Here is a 23527-nt window from a genome sequence, read left to right on the forward strand (position 1 = left end):
ACCTGAGTGGCTGTCAACCCAGTGACAGGGAGGACCACATCCAGACCCCACACAGTAAAAACAGACAGGCCATTCATACATCTCAACTCAATTCTTTTAGATACACTGAGTCTCTGCATCAGAGATCACATGACAAAGCACATAAGCCAAAGTGTCCAAAGCCTGTTCTCTTAGGACATGCTCAATGCCTTGTTCCTAGTGAGAACCCACAGGAATCACATAGAGACTGATGATTGTTACTTTGCAAAATCTGGGACATCCAAGTTGCCAATATCTAGAAATAGTCAGTTGTCCAAGGGCATCCCCAAGAACACCTGACTTCTGAAGAGAAAAACCATTTGCTGGTTTTGTTTGCTGGGAGATGTTGAGTGCACATGAGCGGAAGCATTTCCTCCTAAGTTGTTCACAGAATAAAAGGCTGCCATTAGCATTCTTCCCTGGTGGAGGATCCAAGGGTCAACCTCAGGCTAAAACAGGGTAGACTGACTGAAAATGGAAGCACTGTATGGAAAACTTCAGGCACAATCTTTACCAGGAGCCAGTGGCCCAGAGATAAACAAGCCAATGGCTACTAAAAAAGACCCAGCTCTTAGCCGGGTGGTGGTGGCGCACGCCTTTAATCCCAGCACTCGGGAGGCAGAGCCAGGTGGATCTCTGTGAGTTCGAGGCCAGCCTGGGCTACCAAGTGAGCTCCAGGAAAGGTGCAAAGCTAAACAAGAGAAACCCTGTCTCGAAAAACCAAACCCCCCCCCCCAAAAAAAGACCCAGCTCCAAGGCATACTAGGAGGGGGAGCAGGGCTTGGAATGTTAAGCACTTAACAAGTTAAGTGGGCACATTCCATGTTGGGGACTGATCTTTGCCAGGACCCAATCTTCCCATGGCCATCTTACATCTAATACCCTGTCCCTTGACTCCATAAAGGACCAAAAAGTAGAGCGAGATAATATCCCATTCGAATGTCTGCTTTTAATGGCTGACATGACAGCTATAATTTCCATGTATTCATTGCAGTGAAGACTTCCATTTATTCTGATGTGGGGGGGGGGGATCTAAAAAAAGAGGCTGCAGACTGACTTCCCCTGGGACTTCACAGTTTGGCATGGATGCTGAGAGCCAGACAGGGCTTTGGGGTGTGTGCACTTAACCACAATTTGAGTGGTCACTGAAAATTCCCTTCTATAATCATGTTTTCCTAACATGCACAAACCGAGTATGAGGAGAGCAGGTTTGGGCTGTGAGCACTGACTGTAGAAAGTTAGTGTGAGAACTCGAGTTCAGGCTTTAGAATCCACGTGAGAATGCTTGGGGGGTGGGGGGTACACACTTGTAACCCCAGTACTGGAGAGCTGGAGAGCGGGTGTTGAGGTTGGCTGGCTGGCTAGCCTGCCTAGCAAACTTAATGAACTCCAGGCCAAGGAGGGGTCCCCACTTCTAAGAATAATGTGGATGATACCTGAAAAACTGGTTGTAAGTGCAAGCTTATGCCTATGCATATGTATACACACACACACACACACACACACACACACACACACACACACACGGGTGAATGTGTATACAATAAGAAATTTAAGATTTTTGATCTTTTAAAATTTTCTGATACTGGCTAGAGAGTCCCATGCATTGAAGGTATGCTGAACCACACCTCCAGCATCCAAAGAATATTTTTATAAAACAAATAACATAGCTACTTCCAACTACCATGTACTATTCATAGCTTTTTTTTTTTTGGTTTTACGAGACAAAGTTTCTCTGTGTAGCCCTGATTGTCCTGGAATGATGCTGGCTTCACACTCACAAAGATCCACCTGTCTCTGCCTCCCAAGTTCTGGGATCAAAGGTGTATGCTACCATGCTCGGGTAACTATTCATATCTTAATTTCAAATGACCTATGATGTTTCCTACTTGCCTTATACAGTTAACAGCTTCCTTGGAGGCGGGGAACTTAACATGCCTAAAAAGGCAGGCATCTCATGGGTATTTTTAGAATAATGTACATTCATGGAATGGTATTTCTTTCTCTAGGAGCAGGTGTGGTGGAGCATGTCTGTAACCCCAGCATTTGGTGAGGCAGGAAGATCAGTAGTTCAAGGCCAGCTTTGATGTCACAAGAAGTTTGACAACAGCCTTGGGTCAGAAACCATGTCTCAGTTTAAATAATAAATAAATAAATAAGACAACATTAGCTGGTCATGGTGGTACCTGCCCATAATCTCAGCACTCAAGAGAATGAGGTAGGAAGCTTGTAAGCTAAGGGGTAGCTTGAACCACACAGGGAAGCCATCTTAGAAACAAAACAACAATAACAAAAAAACTACATTACACATAAATTTTACTTAAGGCAGAAAATATCTCTACTAGGTAGAAAATGTATTAGGGGCTAGCAAAGAAAGAAATTCATCTTTTGACCTAAGAAAAATGCTTCCTGAGGGCCTGTGGTAGGAGGGTCTTATGTACCAGTTTGTACAAGTGACCAGCTCTCAGGACAGAAAGCAATCTAGTCACACTAAGGGAGTCCCATTCTCCCCTCTCCAGTGGGCATGGTTAACAGATGAGCCAAGACTTAGTGGCATCCAGGGCCCAAGCTGGGTAGAGAAATACCTTGTGCGTCCAGTTTTTCTAAATCATGGTGTGACTGCTGTATTTGCAGCATGATTAGGAAGAACAAAGGGTTGTACTGACCACGGCAGGTTATTTCTGTCTCAGCTCGCATGGAGAATGTGCTGTCCAAGGCTGAATCTCCAAGTGCTCCTGACTCTTCTGAGGGCCGCGTTCTCGTCAGTGGACTTCACTGCAGCTCCCGTCTATTTTTAGACTAAATCTGTGCCCCCGACCCCCCCCCCCAGTCAGCATGTCTAGAGATGGAGCCGGTAAATTCTACAGTCATGCTGCTCCACAGACAAAGAATTGCAGACACAAGTCGCATATGCAATCTAGAATGTCCAGTAGGCCCAATTAGAAAACAAAAATAGTAGGACTAGTGGGATGGCTCAGTGGGTAAAGTACTTGGCCTGCAAGTTCAGTGACCTGAGTGCAATCCTGGAACCCACATTCAGGTGGCAAGAGAGAACAGACCCTATAAAGTTGTCCCCGACCCTCAAACAAGGGCAGCGGCACACGGGCACCCCCACTCAAACATCAAACATACTCAATATGAATTTTTAAAAATAGTAAAAGCCTTTAAAAAATATTTACGCTACCAAAACATCAGAATTAGACATGGAAGATGAATGTAACCAACGACAAAAGGAGTAAGAGCCATTTCGTATTCTTTTTTTCTACTAGGTGCATTCTGTAGGTATTAAATATCACGATGGAGTCTGACTGCACGCTTCCAGGGTTCAGTAGCCACATCTGGTGGCTGGCTGCCATCCTGTCCTGGCAGCTGACGCTCAAGAACGCCGAGAGAGCCCGTGTTGGCAGGGTGCTGTGTGGCAAGGAACAATGAGGCTTTGCAAATTGTTGTCACCATCCATGCCTGATCAGAACTGCGAAGATGCAGAGCCAAGAAATCAGCTAGTGAGAAAATAGCAGGGGTGTCCTTGAGATGGCCCAGGCTTCCTCCATGTGCGGCCTGTAGCATGCTTAAATAACTGCAGGAGCCAGGAGCCAACACCTGCACACGGGGATCCGTGCAAACATGTATGGATCCATGGATCCATAAATTCTGCAGCAACACTCATTCTGTCTTGTGTTTGCGTCTCTAGGGGGGCAGCGGAAAGACAAGAAAGTAGCTTCCTGACAGGAGTTTATTTACATCATACTAAAAGATGAAAGAATTCAGAGATTCTTCAGTTATTTAGGCGACACGTTTTAAAGTCTAAATCTCCAAAATAAAGGATAACTAGGAAAAGCCTTACATAGCACCACATATGAAGTCACTAAGTTAGTTAACTACCCTAGCAGCATCTAACAGTTCAAGTATATTAGCAGTGGGGTACTGTCTACTAGTATGAAGCAGTTACTTTAACTTGGTGAATGCTGGTTTCCTTATCTACTAGTAGGGAGGAGCCAGTAAATTCTTCTGTTCACGCCTCTATGAAAATGAGCTGTGTCAACAGCCCAGGCAGGCACCTGAAACACTACTGTTGTGCGGTAAGTGGAAACACAAAATAGCTACACAACCTATCGGAAATAGCAGCGCGGGCGTACGTATGTCTACAGTGAAGAATGGGGCTCTGGGGGCGTGGCCAGGATTAAAGATTGACATTTTCCTACAGGTGTCAGTCTCGGCCACAGCCCACTGCTGTGGGACATGAGGGGGTATGCTGTGCTGGCTCCATGATGAAGATAAGATGTGGCAGATCACACCACCTCATGAGGCTGCAGCCGCTGCATTCATGACAAGAGTTTAGGAGAGGCCTAGCCCTTCACTGTTGCTCAATAACTGTTAGGTACTGTCAGCATCAGAAGCATGAGTTCATATCCCAGAGCTGCAGTCAGTTCCATGTATGACCACTCCTAACGGGCAAAGGAGCATCTTGTGTAGCTCCCACACAAAGGTGGACCAGAGAACAATGCGTCCATCTGAGGACCTCACAGCCACCACCCTGTGACAGTTTTTCAGGGGGCTTCTTCCTTATTTGCCCAGTGACTGCAGTAAGCTGACTGATTTCCATCAGGAAAGGCTCCTTGGGCTGAGGATGTAGGTAGGCTGAGTGGTAGAGAGCTTGCTTGGCACGATCGAGGTCCTGGGTTCACTTCTGAGTACTAAAGCAAATGTTCACAAGAGAAGGACACAGAAGGACAGAGAGGAAGATAAGGAAGAGGGGAGGAGGGAGGAAAGGAAGGTTTATTATTTCAATATCTACTATGTGCAGTCCATGACTCTAACGTGCGGAGAAGTCACAGGCACACTTTTCACCTTCAGAGGGCTGGTGTCCTGCCTGGTGCCGGTCATGCTCAGTTACCTGCACCCCACCCCACCCCCACCACCACCACCAGAAACAGGACAGATCACAGTGGGAAGGCATGCTTGCTTAAGGATTTGGTGTGACCTGAGAAAGTTGAATCTTTACCGTGTACCATTTTAATTATTATTATTATTTTTAAATTTAGTCTAGTGGTAGAGGACTTGCCTGGCATGTGTGAGGTCCTAGATCCAACCCCTCATACAAATTAATCAATTAATACTTCAATATTGTATGAGATCACATCTCCTTTCCCCTTCTGTTATTGTAAAGATCTGAAACTTACGACTTTTGTAAAAAGAATAGTATGAACCACAGACCTGTGGACAAACACTCCGCCAGCTTTATTACACTTGTGTAAAGGAAGACAAGAAGGGGGCTCTTAAAGGGCCCCACAGACCTTGAAGTTCAAACCACCTGAAAACAAGTGAGCTGACACTAGTCAACAGTGAGCGTCATTCATGTCACAGAAAACAGCCAGGAGACACTCCCCTCCACACAAATTCCCCCAAGTAGGCAAAACGTCTTCATCATTCCAACTGTCCCGGCTGAACCCGCCCAGTGTGCACCTGACCATGGCACCAGCAATGGAATTCCTGCAACCCAACTACTAGAAAGGCTGCTTACTATCAGAGAACTGTGAGGGGTAGGGACAGAAATGAACTAGCAAGAAGTGTGGGAAGATGTGTGGAATACGCCTCCCCCCCGCCCACCACCACCACCACCATCACCACAGAAGAAGGTTATGACTGTGCAATCAGGCTGGGAGAGGCCACTCTGCTTCTCTTCCATCTCCCAGTGGCCCAGGAAGTCGCCTGCAGGAGTCACAGAGCCTGCACTATTTTTAGGCCTATGACCCTTTAAAAAAAAAAAAAAAAAAAAAAAAAATCACAGCGCTAAATTCAGTGCTCAGTTACACCCACTCAACTCCCGCTGGCCTCAGCAACAGCCACAAGGGAGACTCTCGTGGTACACAGGAGTTTAGTTACGCTCCATGCATTCTTTGGTTCACAGGGAATGAGGAAGCACTGTCCAAAGCTATCAAAAGGCACACGAGCATACACCGCCCCCCCCCGCCCCCCCCACAGAGCCGGCTCAAGAAGGGGACTGGCCATGGGCAGACACACCCAGAAAGACCCACGAAAAGTGCAAGGTGGTAGATTCTACTCCACCTGAGTAAAAACGGGGGTTGGGGGGGGGGGGCGCACACGGACAACAAAGACATTCCTTTTAAAAATATCAGTCACCTCTCAAAATTGTTTAAAAGACTCTATAAAGGCCTGGATTTGTCAAATCTTAATACACTAGCTAAATTAAACTACAAATACAAATAAATAAATAAATATTTTAAAAAAGAAAAAAAAAAAAACACATGAAGGGTACCACTGCAAACATCATTCTTGACCGTGAACTTCCCTGCATTGAGGAAATACATCAGGTACACATCATAGGTCCTGAGTCTGACTCAGGAATGAGTGGAGACATTCAGCATCTCAAATTACCTGAAAGAAGGGGGTGGGGTGGGGCGTCACGTTCCACAAAAAGGACACTTGGGTCTCCTGCCACCCTCTCTAATCCTTCTTAAAGGAACACTCAGCAAGATAAAGAAACCTTTAAATGTTACATCTCCCATCCTGCCTTATTGTGGGGCGGAAAACTTCCCATCCAACAGTCATCAGGACCATTACAGAGTGGGCTTCTGAGAGAGGGGCTGAAAGGGAGCTGTGTGAAAAGAAGTGGAAAATTAAAGCTGAAGCCGTTGAAGAAAGGGCTTAATTTACTGGCATGTACAGTATGCAAATGAGATTACTCTCAGCTTAACTGCATCATTTATGTCCATAATAACGGCATCATCATTACAGGGCTCAAATTAAATTACACCATAATTAGCATATCAAAGTGATTGGTTAAAGTTTAAAACAAATACCCAATTTTGTTAATGAACAGCTGTAATTGTCATGTACACTTCAGTGAAAACTCTCTAAACAAATATATATTTTAGAAGGGAGGAAGATTTTTTTTTAGGCAGACAGGTCTGTAGTAGAGGTAAATTACTTAAAAAAGAATGACACGGACTATTCTATTAATGTTAATATATGCTGATCGGTTTCAGGTAATAAAGAATTCTATCAAAACAAGGCTTTGCTTCTGTTTAGACACCTTCCCAGCCCCTGCAAGCAGCAAACGACCAGGAACCTGTCTCTAGTTGAAGAACAGCTAACAATGTGGGGGTGACCTGTCTTGAGCGAGCGAAGTACATGTTCAATAACATGCTATTACTAACCGCGCATTGTTATTGAAAAGACATCAGCTTTCAAACAGTGCCGAGTCAAAGCCGATCTCTCTCCCAGTTCCAGCTAAGGGAGAAGAGACGCTGCTACAGGGCAAGAAGGGCGTGCTGAATTTATGGGGGAGACCAGAACACGGCTCCTGCTCCCTTGATGACCCGATAACGCTATCAGACAGCCTCCAACTCCATTTTTCCTTGAATCTCAGCTCCACGGCAGTTTCCAACACACGCACTCTGCCAGGGAAGTTTCTGCCCTTCTCTCATTAAAACAAACCAGGAGGGGTGAGTGGAGAGTCTCCACTGCTAGCTCAAGTCGGCTTGCAAGGAAATTTTGTTTCTGCAAAACACTAATAATAGACATCTATGACAAGCTTGTTTCGAGACCTTTTTGTTATGACCGTTTCATGTCAGAAATACTTTCTACAGAAAAAGGCTTGCCAAGAATCTCAAGGCTCACAGGCAGAAAGCCCTGTACAGAAGATCTCCCACCCCATTTCTTAGCCACATACCCCATCTGCCCTCTGTTATGTCTGTGAGGGTAAGTACTGCTGTGATACACAGCAAGGCGAGCCAAAATATATTTTGCCCAAAAAGAGTGGGGGGGAAAAAGCACTTTCAAATATACTTAACAAGCAAATTGAATGTCTTATTAAAATCGTATTATCTAAACAGTGTTCAAAAATTTAAAGAAAGTAGCTTTTCATTTTATTCATCGAGGAATCCATTAAAGCCTAGACTCTGAAGTAGTATGTAAATTATGTGCCTTTCAAGGTAGAGCGAGGGCAAATTCACTCCATCAACTAATGATGAACCTCATTATGTGCAAGGAGGATTCATAATGAGGAAAGAGCCACCCGCCATTCCATGTTCTAACATAAATCCCTGTAAAATTTGAATATCTCCCCGTCTAATTAAAGGCTACTGATTCCAGTCACCCCCTCTATATGGCCCCAAAGTAAAAATAAACCTTATCCACACACAGACTGCGGCTCTCCTGCTGAAGCAGGACTTCAATTCTTTTGGATTCGGACCCTTCCACTCACAATCTGCTTTGCCACCAGCACTGACGGCGGCAGGCTTCTCGTATGAAAACTTTGAGGCTACAGGAGCTCATTTTGGTTAAATGCATAGGGTATCTGCATGGCCAAGGGTTTCACCTTGAAAAGGCTACAGTGGGTGCACACAGATCATCCCTAGCCAAAGAATGTGCAAGCACAGGAAGACTGGAAAATATAATTCTCAGCACTTGAGTTCCATGCTAAAGCTGAGATGTTCACAGAAAAAAAAAAAAAAAAAAAAAAAAAAAGACTGGCGCCCGAGATTACTCTTGGATGGGAGACATATTCAAATCTGCTTGCGAAGGGCGTAGTCGATTGTGGAACAAACTGCTCACTTCACTTGGTTTGAAGTAATGAATACATACAGTCCAGTGTCTCAGAAGCCAAAGAACAAACCCTTCTAATCACGGACTTTGGTTTTGTTTTGTTGTTTAGTTTTTGTTTGTTTTTTTTTTTAAAAAAACTGAAAACTATAGCATGAGCAAACAGAACATTACGAAATGTATTTATTATGATTAATAGCTTGTAATATCCCTCACCGAGGCTTAATTTGTCCCTGATTTCAATTATGACTCTGCACCCCTCTATTTCAGCCCCCTTCTCAGGTGGGGGTAAATTTCTTGTCATCGTGACTCTTTATATCGCACTTGCACCCAGCAAGGTGCAAGGGATTGCACCCAGCAGACCTGCACCCCGCCTCCAACAGACCAGAAGATTAGTGCAAAAATCAGAAGAAAAGGAATTGAAGATATCCCACGAAATAAAGCAATTCGACTAAAGGAGAAAAGAAAAAGTTATACGCCAGTCACTCAAAGGCATCCTTACATTAAAATTTAAGAGAGAGAGAGAGAGAGAGAGAGAGAGAGAGAGAGAGAGAGAGAGAGAGAGAAAATACTATTTTATGCTTAAAAAAAAAGTCCACTAAGAATCTAAGCGGGAAATCTTAACTGCTGTCACAGATTCAAGCATCTCCAGTCTCCAAGGGGCTGGGCGGCAGCTTGGTAATGCCATGTACACACCGGTGCTAGACCAGCATGGACTATTAGGACCAAAGAATTCACCATCCCAAGGCTTCTGCCGTCTCTCTGCTTCCTTAAGTTGCATAAAAATCAACTCCACTCCATAAAAGCCGCCACAGTGCGTGCGCTCTCATCCCTGGGCTCCAGACGTGATCTCGCCACCTCCCCCCCTCCACCCTTTCAGGTCAGCCATTCATGCAGTAGGAAGACATCCCTCCCAAAATAACTTGGCCCTCCCTCGAAGCACAGGAGTTGAACAACCTACCTTTGTTCTGTAGTTCCAGCTAATGACAGGAAAGCCTCGAGACCATAAGGATTTGGGGAAAGATCGGGAAGAGTTGAAGAAAGAAGGGGGGGGGGGAGAGAGAAAATGAAATACCCCAAGTAGAGAAGAAATGGAAAAAACAAGAAAAGCCTGCTAATCACACTGCTGTGGCTGTCACAGATGGGTGTTTCTGCAGTATTTACACCAGTGAGTACACACCTCCGTTCCTCTCATCCACAACTAGTGGCTTTTTTTTTTTTTCTGAATCCATGCATGACAATTAAAAGCTTCACCTCTCTGTTTGGGGGTGGGGGGTGTACCACAAAAGACCCCTGCAATCTTTCTCCACAGTGTCTGCATGACTGGCAAGCAGTAGTCTGAGTGACAAAGGTCCCGGGCTACAGCTACATTCTTACCTTAATTTTCCTAGTAAAGGTCTCCAGGAAACAAAACTCAGGAGACATGGAGGCAAAGGTAGGTCTCAAGGAATTAATCCAGACTTCCCAGATGAAGGGAAGGGGGAAATAAGGAGAAGGAAAGAACTGTAAGGCTGAGGGTTATATTTCTAAACAAATGTAGCTCTGCCCTGGCCAGTGATGGCATTAGAAACAGGTCTGCATCCACGGCGGTGCTCTGGGGCAGAAGTGAGAGTTCTGGAGGATTTATTTGACACTTCTTTCCTGGGAAGGCTTTTGTGGGGTTGTGCATTATTTCTCATTGTCTTGGCCAGTTAAGCACTTTCTCCGAGGGGGCTCTCGGCCCCCAGCGAGGCTGCCCCTGACTTAGAGGTAACCATATTAGGATGTGGATGGTAAAGTAAACAACAACTAGTTGAGATGGGATGGAATGTTGTTTTCTTTCCCCAGCTAATGGTGTCAGGGTCAGTCCAGTCTTTCTAGCCCTTCCCACTAATTTTGTTTCCCATGACAAACAGGCTCTCCTCCTCCTCCTCCTCCTTTTTGTTTTCCTTGAGTGTTAGCTGTTTCCAAATATCCGACTGTAAATTTGCTGAGAATGTCTACAATGGAAGAAAATGCTTTTAACATCCAAATAAAGATCTTGCCAGCTTAATCACTAAGGAATGGATGTGAATGTTCAGACCCTTGCAAAGATCCAACCCCTCTGCACTCGCTAGCCCTCACCCAGTCTTTTCTGGAAGGTTAAAATTACTTGGTCATTTAAAAGTACTTTTAAAATAATAACAATAATAATAATAATAATAATAGTAATAGTAATAATTCAGATTTTTAAAGAACCAGACTGTTACCTTCATAAAAATTCCACATTCAAATACTGTGTCACTGAAATGGAGAGTCTTAACCGTTCATGCGCCTCAAAATTTATGAGCTGAAATCTATAAGATGGTTACTTGTACAAGACAAAGCTCTCCCCCCACCTCCTGTAACCACCCCCTTCAGACTGGGGGGGGGCGGAGGGTGGGGGGGGAGGAAGTTTAAAATATTGTTTGTCACACCACTCTTCAGAAATTAGCTGAGACAATAAAAAACACCATCAACAATGAATTCCCAAGGTGTTACAGATTTAAGAAAGCTTCTGCCTGTCCAGCAATAAAAAGTCAGAGCTGATCTCACTGGGGAAGCTGTTTCTTCCCACAGCCACCCCCCTCCCCCACCACCCTACCCCAGCACTATGGAATCATTCCTGCAAAGGTCAGGACAGGCTCAGAAGGAGACACTGTGTTGATGTGGACCAGAGCAGAGATCCGGAGGGAGGCATGCCGAGCCAGCTAACCAGCCAGCACAGGCTGAACAAGCTTGTACATCTTTACGGGCTGAGTAAGTCCCACCTGCTCCTCCGTGAAGTGGATTTTCTTGAGCTTTCTAACTAGAGGAGGGCATTTAAATACCACCAGAACTCAGCATCCTGGAGGGGAGCAAGGCTGCATTATGTCGCCAGCCAGCACCCTGGAGGTGATCCCTAGTTCAGGCAGAGAGGCAAAGCATGACTTGTGCACCAGAGCAGGCGGGTGACCGAATGATACGTGTAATTAAGAAGGGCAGGGCCCAACGGAGCAAATTAAATACACGTGGGGCCTGGTGTAACCAGCAGAGCTCAGAAAGTTCCTCCCCGGCTGGGAACCCGGCGCTGGCCCCTAAACTGCCTTGCTTCTTATCGGATCCCTAGCCTACAGAATCCTAAAAGCCCTGCGACTCATGTTTTATTAAACATGTTTAGCATTCTTCTTAAAGATAGGTTTTTTAACCCCAAATACCCATGAAATTAAATCTCCTATGCCACTTATCTGCACTGCTGGGCAAAAACTAAAGTTGAGGCAAACAGAGAGATAGCAAAATCAATAAATCACAGGACAGGAGTAGCAGTTCAAAAGTTCACAGATATGATGGCCAGTTCAGTGCGTCTTAGCACTCAGCCAATCAGAACCTGCCCCAGTCACTCCTCACCGCAGAAACAATTCCATGGCATCATTTTCATTAGCCTGTCTCATGGAAAATTGCTAGCTATTTATGTGTACGCTAAAATAAATTAGCCATTTCATCGAGTAGTGTGATTCTTATAAAAGACATTAACACAATACTCAATTTTCCAGTCGGAGTAAATAAATAAATCAATACATTCAATACTGGGCAATTCTTTCATTGTGGTGCTAGGGCTATCAGCCTAAGTGTTTTTATTGGGTTTATTTGTTTCAATAAAAATTGAAATGGGCCAGTGATCCCAGTGCAGGCATCTTTAAAAAAAGAAATCTATCCAATATTCGGGAAAGTATTATGCAGAACACTCAAACTTATAATTTTATTCAAAACTCATTTTTATTATGTATTATTCTGCAACTCAGTTCTGATGGGAAATTTCACCAAAAGAGAGACCTCTGTCAGGTGTTTGGCTCTTGTGGTGTTTTGTCCCACAGTCCCATGATCCGGGAGGCTTCTGGGGGACAGCAGTGTTTCTTGGAGCTGTGACCTTCTGCCTCTGGTGTGCCTCTTCCTTGGGCAGGGAGAAAGGACAATGGGCCACATGCCAGATGGCTTCCTCTGTCACACATTGATCTTGGAAGTGAGAAGGCCATTTATCTACCCTCTAGGGGAAAGACCGGGGGTTTCAAGACTGCAGGGAAACCAAGAGAGGTGTGCCAATGCTGCCGCTATCGATAAAATCGAGCCCGGGGCTGCAATACGCTCCGGAGGCGAAATGCAGGCAATACCGCGCATGGGCTCTTAACCAAGTCACCAGCACTCAAAGGGAAGAGAGGAGTGGCCGGCTGCTGGCTGCCGGCTGCTGGCTGCCGGCTGCTGGCTGCCTGACCTGAGCTCTGCGGTCTTCACTGCAGGAACGCCTCCTCTACACTCCAAGTCCCCGTCAAAGGGGGCTCAAGCATCCAGCTTTTGACAGAGAAGTCATCAGACACTTCTGACCAGTCAGTGCCTCCTCTTCTGACCACTACTAGTTTGCTGATGGGGGGAACTACCCAGAGGGGCGCCTTTAGCGGCACGAATTCTGAAGAAATTACTGGAATAGTGAGACCACCCGGGCTGGCTCCAACTTGGAAAGCACGCACAAGGCTTGTCCCTGCAAAGGAGAGATGGGCTGTAAAGAGGCCAGACACAGTGGCCTAGGGCTGCCAGCCAGAGCCCCCGCACATTTCTAAGAGTGGTCAGAGACAACAGAGCTCCTGGACGTGTCACAACATCATCATCATCATCAACAACAACAACAACAACTTCTTAGTCAGCCATCTGAGGTTGTCCTTGGGCCCCCGCAACTTCATGGTACAATACAAGAACTCAAAACAAATAAGGCTTTTTGTATGTAGCTCTGTAATGTATCCGGACTTTCATGAGAATGCAAATGAAAAACACGGAACAAACCACTACCGTGTACATCTGACATCACTGGGACCTACCTCATAAAACCATTAGAACCTGCCCCTCAATTCCCTTGTCTGCTGGTCAGCCAGGACCTGCAGTCAGAAGAACTCAAGATGATCACAACAAATGACAGCTGGGGCAGGCGAGGTGGTCATGGTTCAGGTCAGAGATGGAGCAACCCATGGTGTAGATGAGCAAGTACCTGGCTCGCACCAGGAGTGGGCTAGCCACAACCACACTGATGATAAGACACCTTCATTAGTACCATGTAGGCACTACCTACATTACGCACACCATACACCAGCTCAATGAATCCTCAACCACTCTGTAAGGCGAGCACTGCCATTATCCCACTCTGCACATGGGCAGAGAAGGGCAGAGACAGGTTATGTTGTCTGTGGTCACACAGCTTGGAAGGAAGCCACATTCAGTCAGTATGCCATACACAAACATACACACAACACATGCAAACATACATATATACATACATACAAATACATACAACACATATAAACACATGCATACAACACATATAAACACACAACACACATAACACACAACATGTGTACACACAGCACACATCTACATAGATACAATACACATACATACTACATACACACTTACAAAACACATATACATACAACACATACATATGTACATAACACACCAACACATGAAATACATATACATACCACATACACATATAAATATAACACATGCATACATATACACAAGTATATATACAAACAAACCTATGTATATGCACAACACTCACAAGCACTTACAAATACAATAGCATATTATATGTAAAATATATGGTATGTATATAACAAATACAAATGCTAAAAAGTAACATCTATATATTTACTCAAAATCAGTATGTATTCAGATATATAAAAATATACATTCTATGTACTTCATAAAATATATGCCATGTATAACTAACAAATGTACATATAAATATAGGCACATGTATATATGTTCTCAAAACCAACATACATAAATTACATACAGATGTATATACACACATACATAAATTACATACAGATGTATATACAGAAACATTTTCCATTGTCAATCATTTAAAATTTCCACTGCCTGAACAGATATTACTTTCAGCACACCAATATCTCAGTTCCCTGGAGACACTGTACAATTATCCTCGAAGACATACAATTCTGCAAATGTGAATGTGCTGATCTCAATACTAATGCGTATCCTCTGAACAGTATGCATTGTACCAGCATGGCTGCATCTTACAGGGAGAAGCCAAGGAGAAGAGACCAATCCATACAGCCCATCTGTTTTACCCAGGCTGCTATAATATCATGATGCTAACAAGCACAATTTATCCAAAACCCCATGAAGCAGAAGACAGCCTCCCTGGACAGTCATTCTTAAAAGTATTTTCCCCATTTCACAGGCATGGCAAACTGAGTCTTGGGTTAGTGATTTGCTTTTGGTTACAACATGAGAAGCAGGCAGCTGGCATACACCATCCATGGCCACTCATGTTTGTCTTTAAGGGTTAACAACCCTTGAGCAATTCTCATGAGTTCAGTTATTAATTATAATATATCATTACTTTTAACCACCTAATGCCCAACCCCAACTTCAAGTCTAGAAGGGGAGAAGCAATTAAAATACAGGAGGGTATGTGCGAACTTAACCACACCCTTTGAAGGGACACATGGCAGTGTGCAGGGAAGCCACCCCAGTGAACAGGAAAGGGTGCTTACAGAAGTAACAGAGCTAGAGAAGCAGGCACGGGGTTCTGCGGACTCCTTGGTTTTCAGTCCAGGCTATCCTCCCCATCAAGGCCTTGATTTGGTCTCTGTGGGCTGCCCAACTCATCAGCCTTTCTTGGGATTAGAAACTCTAGTAACTTCAGAAAAACAACAATGGAGGCTGCCAGCCACTTTTATACAGCAGGCATGGCACCATTTCATCTCCATGGTGACCCCGGAAGCACATGCTGTCATCACTCCCATTTTGCAAAGGAGAACAAGACACTGAGAGGTCAAATAACCTGCTGGCGACCACACACCAGCTAAGTGGCAGAGTCCAGATTGGCAACTAACTCTGGCTGGGATTTCTAACCCCGAATATCGTATCAGTACACCTCTGCACTTGCCAGAAGGGAGAGCCACTAGCAGCCCCCACTGTTGAGTTTGATGTCCTGGCTGAACACCAGTCTAAGACACCCCCCCCACCCCATGAGTTAGAGGGCTGGCTCTGTTCACTCAAGAAAGAACATGAGGCAGAAAGAAGGCAGGGGTGGAACGGAAACAATGGCATGAGAGGGTAGAGGCTTTTCCGTGACAGCTTTGTGAGGGTCTGCTGGATTCTCCCGGAAGCACTGGGGCCCTCCCCATCTCCAACGGTGGGATCTCACTGTGCAGCCCAAGCTGGACTCCTCTTGTTTCTGCTCCTTGAGTGCCGAGATCACGGGCGTGTGTACAATGCTTAGCTCCAGAGCTGGTTTTAAAAATCTAGCTGCAAGAGACGGCTCAGTGGTAAAGAGCACTGGCTGCTCTCCTGGAGGTCTGGGGTTCAGTTCCCAGCAACCACATAGTGGCTCACAGCCATCTATCTACAGTGGGATTTGATGCCCTCTTCTGGCATAAAGGCATACACGCAGATAGAGCGCTCACATACATAAAATCACTCAATCAATCTTAAAAAAAAAATCTAGGGGCAAACTACTTGTGGGGCTGGAGATGCAAATCAGCCAGTAGAATGCTTGCCTAGCATGCACTAACTAGACCCTGGGTTTGAGCCTTAGTACTACATAAAGTCGGGCATGGGGGTTCACACATATAACCTCAGTGCTCAAGAAGTAGAGGGAAGAGGATCAGAAGTTCAAGATCCTCCTTGGCTACATGGGAAGTTCAAGGCCAGCCTTGTCTTAAAAAAAAAAACAACAACTAACAGGGGGCTGAATAGATGGTGCAGTGGTTAAGAGCACTGGCTATTCTTCCAGAGGACCCAGGTTCAATTCCCAGCACCCACGTGGCAGCTCATAACTGCCTGTAACCTCAGTCTGGGGTGATTTGACACCTTCACATTTATATACATGCAGGCAAAACATGAAATAAAAAGAAATTATATATATATATATATATATGGCTGTTCCCATTGCTCTTTGGATACAGTTTGTAAATAGTGCGTTCAGAAACATCAGCTATCTTGCAGAAAAATCTCACTTTCGTCAGCTAAAGTAACTCATTTTTTTTTCATAAAACATGAGTGACGTGACACACAGTGAAGCAGTAACATGCCTGCAGACTGTCCCTTCTTTGCAAACAAGCACACATCGACACATCGACTGGAATGCTGCACTGGAGATCAAGGTAGGATGGCTGTCTCATCACAAGGAGAAAGACGGGTACTGAAGGAGCAAAGTGACTGTCAAGCCAGCCCCGTGATGATGTTACAGATAGATCAGACTTGCCCAGTGATGTTACAGATACATCAGACCTGCTCAGTGATGTTACAGATACATCAGACCTGCCCAGTGATGTTACAGATACATCAGACCTGCCCAGTGATGTTATAGATACATCAGACCTGCCCAGTGATGTTATAGATACATCAGACCTGCCCAGTGATGTTACAGATACATCAGACCTGCCCCATGATGGTACAGATACATCAGACCTGCCCAGTGATGTTATAGATACATCAGACCTGCCCAGTGATGTTATAGATACATCAGACCTGCCCCATGATGGTACAGATACATCAGACCTGCCCAGTGATGTTATAGATACATCAGACCTGCCCCATGATGGTACAGATACATCAGACCTGCCCAGTGATGTTACAGATACATCAGACCTGCCCCATGATGGTACAGATACATCAGACCTGCCCCATGATGGTACAGATACATCAGACCTGCCACGGGGGTTCTTTTGCAATGTGAAATACAGAATCAAAGCCACAGGTGTAGGCCTGGGGGTCACAGACAATGCCAAGTGCAGGGTGTGATACATCCTGGTCTGTGTGGCTTCAGGCAGGAAGCTGAGCCATCTGAAAAGTGGGTTTTTGTTTTTTGTTTTGTTTTGTTTTTGGTAAATGACAAACACTGCATCAGAGATGAGAACAGTAAGTAGCCAAGACTCACCTGATCCTGAAACTAAGAAATTCTTGTTTCCATGATGATGTGTGAACCCCAAAATTTACTGCCACTGCAAATAACTGCAAAATTGGTACCATCTATTCTCGTTCATTCTCTGTCTGTCTGTCTTGACATACACGGAGGGGTGGCTACTTGGCAGTTCTCTTCTCATCTGGCTTCCCACTCCTGGAGTATGATGCCACTCAGCACCCCTCAACTCCCTCTTTAGCTAGGGACGGTCATCTGTCTTAGTGACTTTGTACGTTTTTGTGACCAAATATCTGAGCAGAATAAAGTATGAAGAATAGGTTTTTATCTGGGTTTACATTCTTTTCCAGCCAACAGCAGCACGGTCCAAGCTGGTCATGTGTCCCTGGCAGCCCTAAACCATCTAGACAAGAGAAAGAGGGGTGAAGCTATGAAAGCTCAAGGACCGCCTTCCTCCACCAAGTCTCCACCTTCTTAACCAGTTCGGCCAGCTGGGTACCTAGTATTCAAACACATGACCTCAGGGTGGGGAGGGGGATTCCTCCTTCAAACCATAACGTTATCTAACTTAGTCCTGACCAGAGACATATGGGGCGATGCCTGGAAAGGTTTTCTCCTTTGATAAAGGAAAGGGCACATGACGAAATCCTCTGCCTCACTGACTGCTGTCTCCCCACTCACTCTGAGCCTTTAAATGTCACAAGGAAGGAAGCCGATGCCTGGTGTCTGTGCAGCCATCTTGTGGCCATGAGCCTAACAATCAGACATATTGAGGTGCCAGATCAGTCTTGGGGCTGCCTTTCTTCAGACTTCTTGGTAAGTAAATGATAAATATCCTTATAGGTAGGGCTACTGCTGATGAAGTTTTCTATTAAGAAAGAGTTCTGTGGACACACAATAATTGACGTGTCCTAGAACCCAAGAAAGATGAGAGAAAAACCACCTCCTGGAGGGAACCATGGTAATAAAGTGTAATTAACCATTTCTCTCAGCATCTCGGCAGGTTCTGTAAAAAATGGTCTCAGTCTTTAGAACATCTCAAATGCAGATGGGGAGCCCCCCTCCCTGCCACAGGCTAGCTCCATCCAAGGCCTTCTAAGACAGGGCCTGCAGACCATCCTTGTGAAGGTACCACGATTACCTCAATGTTTGATACAAAGGAACCAAAGCAGAGTGAAATGGCACAAAACACCCTGGGGCCACAGCTGTCGCACCAAACCTGACACACAGTAGGGATCTCATTGGTTCTCCCAAGCTGCACATAGTGGGACTGTTCTTTATTCTGCTGCTCGTGCCCTATCTGGGTAGAGTAGACCTTGGCCTGTGTCTCCCAAGGCAAAGTCCACACAACAGGATTATTTAGTGTGAACAGAACAGCCTGCAATGGCTGTGGATGCCCCCAGTGCACACACAGGAAAGCAGCCAGCTGGCAGCAATATGAGGCATGTGCAAGGTCTCTCTTCAGTGTGGTCTGTCTGTCTCCAGGCCCGAGTGAAGTGGCTGTGGCTGCAGCATTCAATGTGTGCAACCAAGCTGCACCACAACAGGAAGAGGAGCTTGGTAAAAACAAGCATCATGGGTGCCAGTGAAAAGGTATAGGTCAACCAAAACAAAAACCACCTTACAGTTGTTTGCAAAGCAAGCTGGTGCAGGGCTATACATGATGCAGCTAGCAAGCTACAAAGAGTTCGGGGATCTCCAGGGTCATTACTTAACCATCAACTGGCCCAGCTTTCTGAGTCCAAGCTGTGTGACCCTGAGGAACTAGCATGACCTCTCTGAATCTCAGACTTTCCATCTAGAATAGTTAAGTAATAGAAGTAGCCATAACCTCACTAGGTTATAGCAAGAATTAAAAGACATGATACATGGCTAACTCCTTACCAGGTACATAGTAAGGGCTCAGTAATTGTTGGCTGCTGTTAGCAGCAGCAGCAGCAGCAGCAGCAGCAGCAGCAGCAGCAGCAGCAGCAATATTCAGTGTTAATGAATTACAAGGTGCTGTCAAATCCCTTAGAGAGCAGTCTGCTTGCAAAAGGACTCACAAAATGTTCTTAGTTTTCTCCTCTCTCTCCTCTTGACAAAATCCTCAAGCATTTAATTCGGTTGTGATCCTCTCTGAAAACTTTATAATTTATGTGTCTGTATGTTGTATGTATGTGTGTGTGTTAGACATGCATATATGTGCAGGCGTGCACACCTGTAGCATGCTTGGTGCAGAGAAGTGTCTCAGGTGCCCTGCCTCTGGCGTTCTCTGCCTTACTCTTTAGAGAGCGAAGTCTTTCGACTGTATCGGAACTGCCAGGAAACCTCAGTGATCCTCCAAAACTCCCCACAGAGTTGGAGTAACAGGCCCATGCGCAGCCAAGTCTGGGATCCAAACTCAGTTTCTCATGCTTGGACAGCCAGTATGCTTCTCCACTCAGCTACTGTTCCACACCTCACCCCCTTCAAAGCATTAATTAGCTCATGCACTATAGCGACACACTGTGCTTGGTCATAATAAGGACACAGAAAGCAGTAACTAACTAAGCCAAATCAATACTCTCAGGCCAAAGCAGGAGCACTACCCGAGTTCAAGGCCAGCTTGGGTTGCATAATTAGTTTGAGGCCAGCCTGGAATACAGTGTGACACCCTACCTCCTAAACTCCAAATAACTTGCAGGCTCAAGAGTAAGTCATAGTTACAAGGCTAAACGCAGCAAGAACAGCATCTGTAGGAAATTCCAGGCCTGCTATGGAGTCCTCCTATGGGAAATGATGAAGAACCAAAATCAGCCAGCACACCAAGTATATTTGCTCCTTCTGTGGCAAGACCAAGGTGAAGAGATAGGCCTTTGGCATCTGCCACTGTGGTTCCTGCATGAAAATGGTGGCTGGCGGTACTGGCAGAACCCTCAGCACCACCCCTCTGTCAGTCAAGTCCACCACCAGCCGATGAAGGAAATGAAAGGCCATCTAGACATCCCCAGCCTACAGTAAGTGGATCCATCTATGTTACAAAAAGTCTATTAAAGCCGGGAATAAAAGCACAGGCCTTTAATTCAGGCACTCAGGAGGCAAAGGTAGGTGGGTCTCTGTGAGTTCTAGTCCAGCCTGGACTACATAGTGAGTTTCAGGATAGCCAAGGCTATACAGTGAGACCCTGTCTTGAAAAAAACAAAAACAACAACAAAACAAAACGAAATGAAAAAAAAAAAAAAGGAAGACAAGTAGATAAACACAACAGCTACAAAAAGCTAAGTAGAAGGTATTTACTCATTTAAATATGCAAATAAAGGCTGGAGAGCCGGCTCAGAGGTTCAGAGCACCAGCTGTTCTTCCCTCTGGAGAAGAACAGTACCCCGCATCCACACGGCAGCTCACAACTGTTTGTAACTCCAGTTACAAGAGATCCAACACCCACAGAGACATAAAACACCAATACACATAAAAGAAAATTAAATAAATTTAGAAACTTTAAAAAAACAAATAACTATGCAATTAAATAATTAGACATAAAAGTAGCACGCACATTTTAAACAGTAGACGCGTAAGGATATTGCTTCCAATTGCTGAATTTCTCCTGAGTTTTGACAAGAGGTAAATTATGACTTTGAAAATATTTTTGCATATAGGACACATTTTTTTTTCCTATTGACACATACTCTATATTATTTGAAGGAAAACACTTTAGTCTGCAATAGATAGAAAAGAATGGGGGCTGGACAGATAGTTCAGTGGTAAAGATCATTTGTTGCTCTTACAGAGGACTAGAGCTGGGTTCCCAGCACCTACATGATGGCTACCAAACACCTGTAACTCCAGGGCCAGGGGATCTGACAGTAGCTTTCAGCTTCCACACACATAAGGGACACTCAGAGATAACACACATACAAATAAATAAGTAAATATATATATATATAAAGATGATGCTGGAGAGATGACTCTCTGCAAGTGGGAGTGGTGCTCCCTGCTCTTACCCAGGACCTGGGTAAGTTCCTGGCACCAACACAGCAGCTCACCACTGTCAACAAACCCAGTTCTGAAGGATCTGACGCCCTCTTCTAGCCTCTGTGGTACTACACACACTGGTGCACAAACAGGCAGGCATGTAAAATCACTCATACACAAAAATAAAAATAAATATTTTAAAAGGTTAAGAATGGCTCAATTTCTCTTATTTTCAATTGTCTTTCTATAGGTCAAAGTGACACAATTTCTTTTTTCTTTTTTTTTTTTTTTTTTTTGGTTTTTGGTTTTTGGTTTTTCGAGACAGGGTTTCTCTGTGTAGCTTTGCGCCTTTCCTAGAACTCACTTGGTAGCCCAGGCTGGCCTTGAACTCACAGAGATCTGCCTGGCTCTGCCTCCCGAGTGCTGGAGACACAATTTCTTTATCGTGTTAGTGGAAACTAGAATGTTAAAAAAAAAAAAAAAAAAAAAATAGGAACACCGAGCAACTGCATTCCATGCCCTTAATCAGTTAGAGTTTGCAGTTCCTCACGCCCTTCCTACGTCTCATTAGAAATACTTTCTCTCTTCTGTTTGATCTTAATTGTCCCTTCACAATGAGGACATCAGGGATCCCCTTTGAGCCCCTCACCATGTGACAAAGAAAATGGGTTAGGCCTGCAAAATGAAATCATCTATGAAGGGTCTGGAGAGATGGCTCAGTGGTTAAGTGCACTAGCTTTTCTTGGAGACAACCTGGGTTCAGTTCCCAGTACATACATGGTGGTTAATGACCATCTGTATTCCGTTCCAGGGGATGTGAAATCCTCTTCAGACCCTCACAAGTACCAGGCATAAATATGGCACCCATACATACATTCAGGTAAAATATTCATACACATGAAACAAAAGCAATAGCTTTAAAAATTAACCTCGGGGCTGGAGAGATGGCTCAGAGGTTAAGAGCACCGACTGCTCTTCCAGAGGTCCTGAGTTCAATTCCCAGCACCCACATGGTGGCTCACAACCATCTGTAATGAGACCTGGCGCCCTCTTCTGTATACATAAGGAATAAATAAATCTTTAAAAAAAAAAAATTAACCTCTGTAGCCAGGCAGTGGTGGTGCACATCTTTAATCCTAGTACTCAGGAGGCAGAGGCAGGTGGATCTCTGAATTCTAGGCCAGACTGGTCACAGAGCGAATTCCAGGACAGGCAGGGCTGCGCAGAGAAACCCCATCTTGAAAAATAAAGTTGAGCTTGAGTAGAGTCATAATCACTTGGACCGGGGAGCTAGCTAGGTCAGCTAAGCCCTTGTCTTGCAAGAGTGAGAATCAGAATCTAATCCCTAGAACCCATGTAAGAAAGCTGGGCATTGGGCTGCAACACTTACCATCCCAGCACTGGAAAAGTGGAGAAAGGGGAATGCCTGGGACTCCCTGGCCAGCTAGTCTAGCCTATCTGGTGAGCTCCAGGCCAGTGAGAGATCTCTCAAGAAAAGAAGGTGGACAGTTTCTCAGAAACAGTACCTAAGGTTGTCCTCTGTCCTTTACCCACATGTTTAGACATGTGCACAGGCACCTGTGTGCACATGTATGCATGCACGTGGGTGCACACACACAAACAGAATGAGAGAAAGAGACAGAGAGAGACACACACAGAGAGACTGAGAAAGTGTGTCCTATTTACCAGTCATATCTCAGCCAGGACTTGCGTTTGCCGGAAAGTGTCTCCTTTTTTGTTGGCTTGGCCTCCCCAAGCCCTATGAATGCCAGGACTCAGGATCAACAATGACACACTTCACTGTTACATATTAATGCTCATGATAATGCAATCCTTCATTTGGGTGATTTAAAAGTCCCTCTAGTCGAACTTACAGTTAGATATATACTGGGTGCTTCATCAATCATAACCATTTTTATTCTCAGTCCTGTGCAAAAATACTAGAGGAGGTAAATTTCAGCTCCATACTGAAGAGAACTTCATTACAGCCCTAAAACATGTTTCTCCCATCTCCTTCATACACTGGATCCCAGCAGCTTCTGCAGAAGCCCTCCATTCCTTGGCATCATTCACTACAGTTGGTCCTCACTA

General features: G+C 44.9%; 1 protein-coding gene across 7 annotated transcripts in view; it reads right to left on the reverse strand.

Annotated features, from left to right (window-relative positions):
• Positions 1-23527, reverse strand: part of Foxp1 (forkhead box P1) — a 395763-nt gene that overhangs the window by 274987 nt on the left and 97249 nt on the right. The gene's annotated exons all lie outside the window — the stretch shown is intronic.

Source organism: Peromyscus leucopus, chromosome 3, assembly GCF_004664715.2.
Source record: "Peromyscus leucopus breed LL Stock chromosome 3, UCI_PerLeu_2.1, whole genome shotgun sequence".
NCBI lineage: Eukaryota > Metazoa > Chordata > Mammalia > Rodentia > Cricetidae > Peromyscus > Peromyscus leucopus.